A 12,739-nucleotide genomic window follows, 5' to 3' on the forward strand; every position below is an offset into this window, starting at 1 on the left:
AGTCCATGCTTGTATTCTTTTTTCCAAAGTGCAAGACCTCGCATTTGTTCACGTTGAATTTCATCAGCCATTTCCTGGACCACTCTCCCAAACTGTCTAGATCATTCTGCAGCCTCCCCACTTCCTCAGTACTACCTGCCTGTCCACCTAACTTCGTATCATTTTCAAACTTCGCTAGAATGCCCCCAGTCCCTTCATCTGGATAATTAATATATAACATGACCACGCAGGTAACCATGCCTGGGATCCAATCAACGACAAGTCCAGCAGTAACTTCAGTGCATTTGCCGAATGGGCAGACTCTTCAAGTGCAAGGAGTTATCCAAGCAGCTCAGTCCTCAGTCATACAGTCCCCTCCAGTTCAGACTGTCCAGATCTCTACTATATCTGAATGTGAGGACTCCAAGGAATCTGTGGATAGCATGACTGACTCTCAGAAATGTAGAGAAACCCTATCGAGATGGCCTTCATTCAGGAAAATCCTGAATGAACTTTCTTCTGATCCCCTGGTGTGCCAAGAAATTGATGAGGAAAAATCAGAAGAAGAGTCTGTCTCAACTGTTACTACAATGACGATGCAGACACCCATCTATCAGACTATCAGCAGACAATACATTGCTATCACACAGCGGGGGAGCAATTCAGCTGGCCAACAATGGTTCAGATGGAGTGCAAGTACTCCAGACACTAACAATGACCAACGCAGCTACAGCCAAGGTTTGAGCAGCCATTGTACAGTATGCACAGAGCCCTGATGGACAGCAAATCTTTGTTGAAAATGTGTTGCTGGAAAAGCGCAGCAGGTCAGTTAGCATCCAAGGAACAGGAGAATCGACGTTTCGGGCATAAGCCCTTCTTCAGGAATCAGGCAGCATCCAAGGAATAGGAGAATCGACGTTTCGGGCATAAGCCCTTCTGTGCCAGGCAGCCAAGTGCTTGTACGAGGTGCTGCTGAAGATGTCCAAACCTATAAGATCCGTACAACTCCTAACTCCACTGCTGGCCAGGGAATGGTTATGGCATCTTCACCAGTCCTGCAAAGCCAGTCCCAGAATGCTGAAGAAACCACTCATAAATGTGAAATCTGCCTCATGAAAAACAGGGAAGCAGCTCGAGAGTGCCGTCGCAAGAAGAAAGAGTGTGTGAGATGCTTGGAGAATTCAGTTGCTATTCTGGAAAATCAAATTGAAAGAGAAGGTGTACAAAGTGGTCAAAAACAGCGTGAAACTAGAACTGGGAAAACGTTAAAGGTCAACTGAAAGCCACAAAAGAGCTATAAAGAAAAGTAATATAGAATATGAGAAAAATAAACTCGCACAGACTATAAAGACAGAGAGCAAATGTTTATATAAATATATATAATGAGAAAAGAATGGCTAAAGTAAATGTTGGTCCTTTGGAAAATGAGAAGCATTTAGTTATGGGATATCACAGTGGAGGATACTAATATCTTTCCGGTAACTAGCAAAGAGACAAAGGTAGGTGAGGATTTGGAAACTATCATTATTACGGAACAGCTAGCTTTAGACTGTTTGGAGGTAATTGAGCTAATGATAGAAAAGTCTTCTGACCTTGATGGAATGCCTCCCAGGGTACGAAAAGAGATGCCAGGAAAAATAGCAAATGCACTGGCAGTAATTTTCTAAAATTCACTGGACTCTGTGGCAGTCCCAGCAGATTGGAAAACAGCAAAAGTGATACCACTGTTTTAAAAAGGAGGTGGACAAAAAGTGGGGAATTATATACCAGTTAGTTTATTCTCTGTAGTGGGAAAGATGCTTGGGTCTATTATCAAGGAAGAAATAACAGGGAATCTCGATAGAAATTGTCCATTGTACAGATGCAGTATGGGTTCATGAAGGGCAGGTCATGCTTGACCAATCTTTTGGAATTCTATGAAGACATTTCAAGCAAGGTGGACAACAGAGACCCAGTGGATGTAGTGTACCTGGATTTCCAAAAGACCATCAACAATGTGCTGTGCAAGAGGCTGTTGCACAATATAAGGGTGCATGGCGTTAGCGGTAGAGTATTAGCATGGATAGAAGATTGGTAAACTAATAGGAAGCAAACTGTTGGGGACAAATGAGTATTATTCTTGCTGACAATCATTGACACGTCGTGTGCCTCAGGGATCAGTGTTGGGACTGCAATTATTTACAACTGATACAGATGATTTGGAGTTGGAACTACATGTAGGGTGTCAAAGTTTGCATGTGACACCAAGATGATTAGCAGGACAAAGTGAGCGGAGGACTGTGAAACTTTGCAGAGCAACATAGATACATTTGAGTGAGTGGGTAATGGTCTGTCAAATTAAATAGAATGTTTGTAAGTATAAAGTTTATACTCTTTGGTTGTAGTAACATTTAAAAATAAAATCACTTGAATGTTAAAAAGTTGCATCATTTGCTCTGCAGAGTGACCTGAGCATCCTTCTGCATGAAGGTTGGTCACCAGGTACAACAATCAGTTCAGAAAGCAAATGGAATTTTGTCCTTCGTTGCTGAAAGGAATGTGTTTAAAGGCAGAGGTTATGTTCTAGCTGTATTTGAGTGCTGGTGAGGCCACCCCTGGAGTACTGCATGTAGTTTTTGTCTTCTTACTTGAGAAAGGATGTACTGGCACGAGAGGGGGTGCAGAGGAGGTTAACGAGGTTGATCCCGGAGTTGAGGGGTTTGGCTTAAGAGAGACTGAGTAGATTGGGATTATATTGATTGGAATTCAGAAGAATGGAAAGATATAAAAGATATAAAATAATGAATGGAATGGATAAAATAGAAATAGAGAGATGTTTCCACTGGCAGGTGAAGCAAGGACAAGACAGCATCACCGCAAGATTAGAGGCAGCAAATTTAAGACTGAATTGAGCAGGAACTTCTTGACCTCGATGGAATTCATTGCCCAGGGAAGTAGTTGATGCTAGTTCAGTAAATGTTTTTAAAGCTAGGTTAGATTTATTGAAACTTAATTAATTAATGGACACGGTGAGAACGTGGGTAAATGGTTCTGTGTCCACGAAATGATCAGCCATGATCTTATTGAATGGCAGAGCAGGCTCGAAGAGCAGGCTCGAAGGGCAGGATGGCCTTCTACTGTTCCTAGTTCTTCTGTTATACATCCCTCCCTCATTCGTGACTTGGAGGTGTTGGTGTTGGATTGGGATGGACAAAAGTAAAATTCACAGAACACCAGATTATTGGTCAACACGGTTATTTGGAAGCACTAGCTTTTCTGCTTCTTCATCAGGTGGTTTTGAGATGCTGTTGTGTCATTTTTAACTCTTGTAACTCATGAACAGCAACAAAAGCCACGACGCAATCCGTGTGCTCCAGCCAACAATGGGTCCCGGGTGATTGATGTCAGAGGCGGACCAATGGAAAGGCAGGGACGGCGCTGGAGGACCTGGCGAGGCAGTTGGTCCTCCGATCAATCAGGATGAATGAGGGGCGGGAGTAGACTATACCACGTGATCACCCTCGCGGTCGGTTCGGAATGTGTGGAGGAGAGCTGTTGGTAAAGATAGAAATAAACAGCAGGAAGCGGGAGGGAAATGGTGTTGGCATGGGTTGAGAGGGTTCACAGACATTTGGTGCAACATCGGAAACTACAAATTTGAAACTTAGAGTCCCGTTTTTGTAGTACACGGGAAAATGCCTCATCTCGCGATTGACTCGAGTAAGCAACACCATCTTTATTCGGGGCAACAATTCACTGGGCACGTGCAGCCGCCAGCTTTGTAGGGGGCAAAGTTCTGCGGGACGCATGTGCAGCCTTCTCTGGTAGACAGTCATAGGGCAGGATTTACATAGAGCATATTCACACCCAGAGAAATGGATTTTTTTTTTCTTGATTTGTTTTGTCATTCATTTAAATGATTTGGATGTGAATAGAGGCGGTACAGTTAGTAAGTTTGCAGGTGAAACCAAAATTATTGGTATTGTGGACAGTGATAAAGGATGTCTCAGGGTACAATGGGATATTGATCGGATGGATCAATGGGCTGGGGAGTGGCAGATAGGGTTTAATTTAGATAAATGTGAGGTGCTGCATTTTAGAAAAGCAAATCAGAGCAGGACTCACACACTAAATTGTAAGATCTTGGAGAATCTTGCTGAACAAAGAGACCTTGGAATGCAGGTTCATAGTTCCTTGAAAGCGTCGCAGGTAGATAGGACAGTGAAGAAGGCATTTGGTATGTTTCCCTTTATTGGTCAGAGCATTGAGTAGAGGAGATGGACAGGACATTGGTTAGGTCACTTTAGGAATATTTTGTGCAGTTCTGGTCTCCCTCCTTTCAGAAGGAGGCACCGAAACTTGAAAGGTTTGAGAATTGATTTTCAAGGATGTTACCAGGGTTGGAGGATTTGAGCTGCAAGGAGAGGCATAATAGACTGGGGTTATTTTCCCTGGAGTGTCATAGGCTGAGGTGTGATGTTATAGAGGTTTATAAAGTCGTGAGGGACATGGATAGCATAAATAGACAAGGGTTGGTGGAGCCCAGAACTAGAGGATATAGGTTTAGGGTGAGGTGAGGGGGGAATTCAAAAGGAGCCTGAAGGACAACTAAAATTGTCACATTTCAAAGGCATTTGAATAGGAAGGTTTCACAGGGATGTTGGCCAAGTGCTGGCAAATGAGAATAGATTAGGTTAGAATATCTGGTTGGCATGGATAGGTTGGACCAAAGAGTCTGTTTCTGTGCTAGACACCTCTGACTGTGGGATCATAAAAGTGAACGTTGCTCTGATTAATCTCTGGGCTCCTTGATGTCCATTTGTTTGTTATCTAGCTTCCTCAGTCTCTCGTGTGTATTTTTGCTCGGTGTAGTATTTTACTATTACGTTCACAGACCTCTTTGTAAATGAATTGTCCCCTGCTGCCTGGCTCCTGACCATATGCTCCATTATCAGGTTATTTTTTCCACAATATCTTTGACAGTCAAGAGTTCTTATTTCCAATAAATGAGTGGATTTTCCTTCCATTTCTGACAGTCAAATTCTGCACCATTTTCATTCCCGATAAATCATATTGCAATCCCTGAAACATCATGTGTATTTCTCCTTCCACAGATACCAGTGATCAAGGCCAAAGCTCTGTTACCTGTTGAGAAGGTGATGTTTGACTTCCTTGTACTGCTGCAGTTGGTATGGTGAAGGTGCTCCCACAACGTGGTTGGGTAGGAGACATTACAGATTATTCACTCAGAGATAGTGCAGAGTTAAAGATATCTGTACAAATCAACACGTTTTAATTTCACAAAAATATTGAATTTTTGACATAAGGCCACAGATGGAGAATATTATGTCCGGTGACCAAAACTTTTGCGAAATAAACATTTTTTCAGGAACGACTTAAAGGAAGAAAGCAGATCTTAGAGGGTTAGGGTGGGAATTCGAGACCATGTTGCCTTGGAATCTATAGAAACAGTCACACAGCTGAACTCAAAAATAAACACGTCATTGGGAGTCTGAACTAAAATGAGTTATTGAGATATGAAAGGGTGTGTGGTGCAGGAAGATAGGAATGATTACAGCCAGGAATTAAACCAAGGGTGTGAAAGTAGATTGTTGTTGCTTATAAATGGGAGCATTTTGATGGATCAGCAAGTTCTGGTACAAGTGAGCACTTGGGCGGTAGTGTTTTCAATATTCTGGAGATTATAGGGAGGGTGATTGTGGGATGCTGGCCAGGAGTGGGTTTAGGTAATGAAATCTAGAGTTAACAAAATGAATGAATCAGTGTTTCAGTAAATGAGCTGAGACTGTGGTGAGGTCAGGTGATATCACTGAAGTCGAAACAGTGGTCTTGGAGTGGGACTGGGTTATCACCCTCGCCTCACCTCTGGAATTCAGCTGTTTGTCAGTTTGTGAAACAAGTCTGTGACAAGACCAGGATCTGAGTGGCCCTGGCAGAACCCAAACTGGGTGTCACAGAAGGTTATTGCTGAGCAGCTGCGTGACAGCACTGTTGATGACACCTTCCATCACTTCACTGCTAAGCGAGTGTCGACTGATGGAGGGAAATTGGCTGGGTTGGCTCTGTCCTGCGTTTTTGTGTTGAACATCCCTGGGAAATGTTCCACAATGTCAGTAGGTGCCAGTGCTGGACTTGTCTTGGTGGGCAGCAATTTCTGGAGCACAGCCATCAGTATTATTGCCACAATGCTGGCAGGGCCTTTATACTGCTTCTCCATTTCTTGATCTGATTTGAAATAAGTTTTCAACCAAGTTGATTCACGTCTGTGATGTCAGCGACCAATGAAGGCTCATCCACTTGGCATTGCTGGCTGAAGATTGCTGCAAATGCAGTTGTCTTGTCTGTTGCATGGATGTGTGAGACTCCTCCATCAGTAAGGGTGGGGATATTTGTGATGCTTCCTGCAGGGAGTTGTTTAATTGTCCATCACCATTCCTGACTAGGTGTGGCAGAACTGCAGAGCTCAGATCTGAACAATTGGTTGTTGGATCACATAGTTCTATTTGGTATTGCTTGCACTGTTTGGCATGCAGGTTGGGTAGCTTCACCAGGTTTGCACCACATTTTTAGGTATGCCTGGTATTGCTCCTGGCATGCCCTGTGGAACTCTCCATTGAACTAGGGTTGATCCCCTGACTTCATGTTAATGGTTGAATGGGGATATACTAGGCCATGAGATTTCAGATTGGGCTGGAGTACAGTTCTGTTGCTGTTGTTGGCCCACAGTGAGGCCGAAGTTGCAGGGTTAAGAGGCTGATTGTGTTGTTGTATTTTCCAGTGCATTGGTAGATGTAATGTGGTCCATTCAGTTTCATTCCTTTGTTAGACTGTGCAGTGATTAATACAGTGAGTGGTTTGGTGGGCCACTGTCAGGAATGCAACTTTTAAAAAACGGTTTTGTGATTTACACATGAAAGAAGTGAAACGATCATGGTATTCGAACAGATGAAAGACTCAACAGACAATCAAGGTATTTTTCAATGGAGAATTTCAGTTACATCACACTATAAATTTTTGCTATAAATTCTGTGCCTTAGAATTGTGCTCTCCACAATCACCTGATGAAGGAGCGGTGCTCCGAAAGCTAGTGTGCTTCCAATTAAACCTGTTGGACTATAACCTGGTGTTGTGTGATTATTAACTGAGAATATGACAGTACTACTAACAGGACTGCATGTAAACAGGCTCAGTCCAGTTAATCAATACATTCAGAAGGATTTCCTCCAAGTTTGATGACGCAATATTAGTCAAAACCGTCAACTTCAACCTGCAATGATGCTCGTAATACAAACTTCAGGCTGACACAAAGCTCCACACCCCACTGCAATGTGGTAACTAGGCCCGGCGCAGGAACTGGAACTGTGACTCAAAACTGTGATCTCAAAGGAAGTGAGCAAACATAATTCTGACAGAGTAGCAAGTTTGAGACAAGGCAGGTGGTATGCCTTCTTGCATTTAGCTTAACTGCATTCCTTATTTACAGTCGTGTTTTGCAAAGTATAAAGAACTGTTTTTTTCCATAGTTGGGGAGTTTTATTCTCATTGATCACAATTGCTGCCTCCCACTCCCCAAGTCAAATCATAGGATCTATAACAAAACAATACACTGCAGATGCTGGAGATCTGAACCCCAGAAACCAAGTGCTGGAGAAACGCAGCAGTTCTGAGGGCATCGGTGAAGAGAAAAACATGTTACATTTCAAGTTCACTGACTCTTTGTCTGAACGGACAAAAGGTCATGAGACTTTGAACTTACAATGTTTTTTTTCCCCTCAGAGCTGCTGCTGGACCTGCAGTTCTCCAACATTGTGCTTTCTATAGTGAACTTTATTTACAAAACAGATCGGAAAATACTAATCTGCAAAAGTGAAAGGTTCATTGTAAACATGAGGGTAGTGTCCACACTTGCGTTACACAAGCACGCCTCAGTTTAAAAAACAAGATTTAACTCTGTGACATTCCACCTAAAAATTAGCCAAGTTACACCAGTAATAAAGCTCCTCCACCCAATGAGGCACTTCAGTACAACATCCTGCAGTATTGCACACAGCCACCTTTACCAAAGAATGATCACATGTCACAAAATTGAAGGCAGAGAACATGTCTCTTTAAAGGAGCTGAAGTCAAACTCTCAGTTTTTGGAAGACCTTTTATTAAAACTGAACATTTAAATCTCAGAGCATAATCTTTGCTTTTTAAAATAAAGTGTGTGGGAAACATCCCACATCTTGTTAAAGGTTCTGTTCAGTCTGATACATAGAGCCAAAGGTCAAGCAAACATCACACTTTCCATTCACTTCTACAAAGGGCTGACATCACATTTCTTCAGGATTTAAAGTATTTTGTAAATTGTTTGTAAAATCATTTGTCACGTTAAAGAACTGGACAATAAATGTCATTGTATACAATAAGAGTGAAGCCTGTGACAGCATATTTAGCTTTGGAGGGCAGTGTATGTGCTTTCTAAATTCTGGGAGCACTTTGGGAGACTGCTCCCAGATGGTGATAGTGAGCATATCTCGAATGCACTGTTTAGATTTGGGAATCCATGGGAATCAATCTGTGGTTTCACTAATACTTGGCTTGCGTTGTTGGCGTACAGTAAGCAATCCATAAAGTTACTTATGTATTGTTGTTGACTACCTGAATGGTATTCAAATCTGCCAGGTTGCCTTCAACAGTGTGAATGCATCTATTGTAAATATTTGGAATATTCCAGAACTGCTCAGTGCTTGGCAAATTCAGGAGGGACAAAAAATAACATTTGAGTAATTTGAAATTAAGAATCTAAGAGGATGTAACCACTGAAGTATTCAATTCAAATAGTTAAATGGAGTGCTCACATTTAAAATACCTCTTCTCCATAGGAATGGATGGACTGACAGAATTGGGACCAAATTCCTAGCTGGGACGTGTGAAATGTGTTTTGATAAAGTCACCTGCATTTACCAACAATAAATTGGAAAGCTCGGAAATTTAAAAAAAACTATACGAGCTTCATTGTTGTTTCAGTCTGGTCCCAAGCTCTGTGAAAAAATAACAATGTTCAGGTTTATTGCTCACACTCTGAAACACATGTTTCTTCTACAGATCCTGCAAGTTTCCCCAATGAGCACAGTCCATCCAAATGATGTTGCTAACTTTGGCCAACTCGTTTCTTTCCTAGCCTCTATAGCCTGAAGAGCGACCAGAAGCAATTACTCCACATATGTGAGAACAGTACCAACGAGGATTCTTTCCTTCAGAATTGACTTCCATATATTCAGTGCCCAGAACAGATAAAAAGCTTGTTACCTTTTATAGAGCAATGATTCAGTGGGAGTAAAACCTGTTCTTGCTTAACAATCATGCTGTCTAAATTTTAAACATGAACACTTCTTAATAGTTCACTAGATCCTAATGAAATATTTGGTGCGAAACAAATCACATGATACATAGTTATTCAGATAACAAAACAAGTTTGTTCATTGAAGAACCCAGAGGAAAAGGTCATGAAACAATGTGATATACCTCAATCATCATTTCAAGTGCATTCTCTGCATAAATTCTCCTTTTCTTCCTCGAAGTATTCAACTTCTTGAATAATTGAGAGAATGAAGTCGCAGTTGTACAACACGAAATCAAACCCTTCAGTCCAACCTGCCCATGCTGACCAGATATCCAAAATTAATCTAGTCCCATTTGCCAGCATTTGTTCCATATCCATCTTAAACCCTTTCTATTGATTATCAGTTTGTTTTACTTTATCAGCACTTGAAATACTGACATTTTCTTTTCTCCCAACATTGGTTAAAGAAATTATAAGTTCGTTCATCCAAGTTAATTTTGTAATCTTTCACAAAGAAACAAGTGAGGACAACATACAGCTGAGTGCAAAACAAAATACTGCAGCTGCGCGATATCTGGGAACACTCTAAAGGTGAGGCACTGATACTGCACAAGTTTGTCAGCATGGTTTCAATTACTGACAATTTTTAGTAATGTCTTAGCCTTCACAGAGTTAAGGTAAATGTGAGATATCTGAATTTCATGAATTCGTTCCTATCGCACTTTGATCAACAAAAATTATTCTTGGTTTAATCTACTCAAAGGAGAAAGTGACGAACAAAGAAGCTGGACATCAGAGTCAAAAAGTGTCATGCTAGAAAAGCACAGCAAGTCAAGCAGCATCCGAGAAGCAGGAGCATAAGCCCTTCATCAGGCATCACAGGCTTCAGAAAAATAACTGGCATAGACTTATGCCAATACATATGTAGACGGGTCAGACCATGTTCCTATCAGATTAGAGACTAATTTCAGATTTGGTACCATTCAGTGCAACATTTCAACATGATATTTACATATGTACCTAAAAGAGAAGTTGTCGAAAATTACAAGCTCTAGAATGATTTTACGATTAAACTTGGAAATAAAGCTGGTGAACAAGAATGGCAAAGTGAAGTCCCATCAGTATCGCCTTGGGCAGTGTCAAGTAAGAATTTGACAACAGAGTTGCCACTTTAGTGTAACCTGCAGTCTGGCCAAATTGCAGCAAAAATGTGTTCAATTTTATCTGCAAACTATTGAATGCAAAATCCTCCTTGTACAGTAATGAGGCAGAATTTTGGGATGTCATTTTTAAAATATATTATTTTCAAAGTTACTCACAATTAAGAGTGATCATTTGGTGCTGTCTGCATAACACAATATGAAGAGGAATTAACAAAAAAAAACATTATAACCCAAATTCAGAGTCACTAATTCATTGATATTGCATGGGTCCAGCATTTATAAGTAATCAATTTTTAAAAATAAATACAGATACATTTACTAACTATATTGGAGTACAGTCAAGTTTCTTACTGAACTGTGACAGGATTGGACAGAGTCCACATGGATTTAAGAGAGGGGAATCATGCTTAGCAAATCTACTGAAAGAATCTACAGAGTTGAATATTAAATTAAGAAATTGCAGGACAATTAGAAAAGCTTATCAATAAACATGGTAGACTGGGTTTTGTGAAAGAGAAACTATATTTGACAAACTTATGACAATTCATTGAGGAGATAACAAGCAGGGCTGATAAAGGGCAATCCAATGATGTTCTGTATTTGGATTTTTAAAATGCAAATGATAAGGTGTTACATAAAAGTTAATTGCACAATTTCGCAGCTCATGGTATTGGCGTAATGTATTAGAATGGATTGAGGATTGGTTAACCACACTGGTTGTTGCTGAGTCCTCACTTGCAGTGCTGTATACAATGTTAGCTCCCATATTTAATAAAGGATAAACCAACATCGGAGACTATTCAAAAAAGATTCACTTAGCTACTTCGACGACGAAAGGGTTGACCTGCCAAGAATAAATAAGCAGGTGTGATCTTATGGAAACAAGATTCTGAAGAGTTTGACAGGGTGGATGTTGACTAGATCTTCTAGCACCAGTAAAGTCTCAAACCAGGGGACTTTACAGAAGGGATCATTGATTTTAGAAAAAGTAAGTGTTTTTTTCTCTCATTGAATGGCTAGAATTTTCTCGCCCGAACTTTTGTGAAAGGTAAATGCGGGAGGGGAATGGTTGGCTTACTCTTCGGAGGGTTGTTCTGGCTTGTTGAGCTGAAGGGCCTGTTTCCACACAGTAGGGAATCTATGATTCTATCTCAAATTATTTTAAAAGAGGGCAGATAGATTTTTGAAATATTGAGAAGTTGAGGGCTATGCGGATCAAGCATAAAAGAGGTGTTGATGCCTGGGTTGGCCTAGCCATGATCTGATAGAATGGGGCAACAAGCTGAAAGAGGTAAATTGCCTACGCCTGCTCCGATTCCTTGAGGCTCCGTTTCATGTTTTTCTTGTCTCCACAGAAGTGTGCGATACAATGTGCTAAAGATCTCAGATGTTGTGAAAATGGGGTGTTTATGTACTGATTCAGATGGTATTGACTCATCAATCACAGCTATACTTTCATGAGTAGGAAGGCAATTCCCTCCATGAATAAAGGAAATCTACTGCAGCGCTCACACAAAGGGAATTCTTACCCTCAGTAAACCCCCCTATCACTTTACCCAACACATCAGCAAAAGTAGGACACACTGCGCATGCTCTATCCAACAAAGGGCCCTCGGGGATTGATATCTACACTGGACCAATGAAAGGACGGCGGGCGGGACTGGAGGACCAAGGGGCGGTTGGTCCTCCAACCAATCAAAGGGAATGAAGGGCGGAGCTAAACTAAACCATGTGATCACCCTCGCGCGCGGAGCAGATTCGCCATAATGAATGCTCGGGAAGTTATGGAGAGAAAGGTTACGGTAAGGAAAGAAATAAACAGGGAAACGGGAGAAAAACTGTGTTGCTAATAGCGGAGACGTTATGCAAATTGTGCACGTCGGAAAACACAAACTTGAACGCCCCAGTACCGTGTTTGCAGTAAATAGAGAGTTGCCTCAGCGGCTGCAGGCCTGAGTGTGCGCCGCCATCTTTATTCGGGACAAAGATTCACTGGACACGTGCGGAGCCGCCATCTTTGTAGGGGGCAAGGTGCAGTCAGGCGCATGTGCAGCCTTTCTCGAGTATAGCGTCATTGGGATCATAGCAGCCAATACTGCTCTGATTCACCTCTGGGCTCCCTCATGACCACTTTGTCAATATATAGCTTCCTCAGTCTCGAACCGTAGGTGTATTTTCGGTCTGTTTACTACTGTATTATTACTTTTACAGACCCTTTGTTAATGAGTTTTTCACTGCGGCACAGCCCCTGACCATGTACTGCTCTATT

General features: G+C 41.5%; 1 long non-coding RNA gene and 1 pseudogene across 1 annotated transcript in view; both read left to right on the top strand.

Moving 5' to 3' along the window:
- The first annotated feature begins 236 nt into the window (after positions 1-236).
- Positions 237-3,442, top strand: LOC140472436 (cyclic AMP-responsive element-binding protein 1 pseudogene; annotated as a pseudogene).
- Positions 3,443-12,203: 8,761 nt separating this feature from the next.
- Positions 12,204-12,739, top strand: part of LOC140472435 (uncharacterized) — a 33,681-nt gene continuing 33,145 nt past the window's right edge. The window contains exon 1 of the long non-coding RNA XR_011957641.1: positions 12,204-12,272. This is a non-coding gene — a long non-coding RNA (uncharacterized lncRNA). The remainder of the gene's footprint in view (positions 12,273-12,739) is intronic.

This window comes from Chiloscyllium punctatum, unplaced genomic scaffold (assembly GCF_047496795.1).
Source record: "Chiloscyllium punctatum isolate Juve2018m unplaced genomic scaffold, sChiPun1.3 scaffold_326, whole genome shotgun sequence".
NCBI classification, from domain to species: Eukaryota; Metazoa; Chordata; class Chondrichthyes; order Orectolobiformes; family Hemiscylliidae; genus Chiloscyllium; species Chiloscyllium punctatum.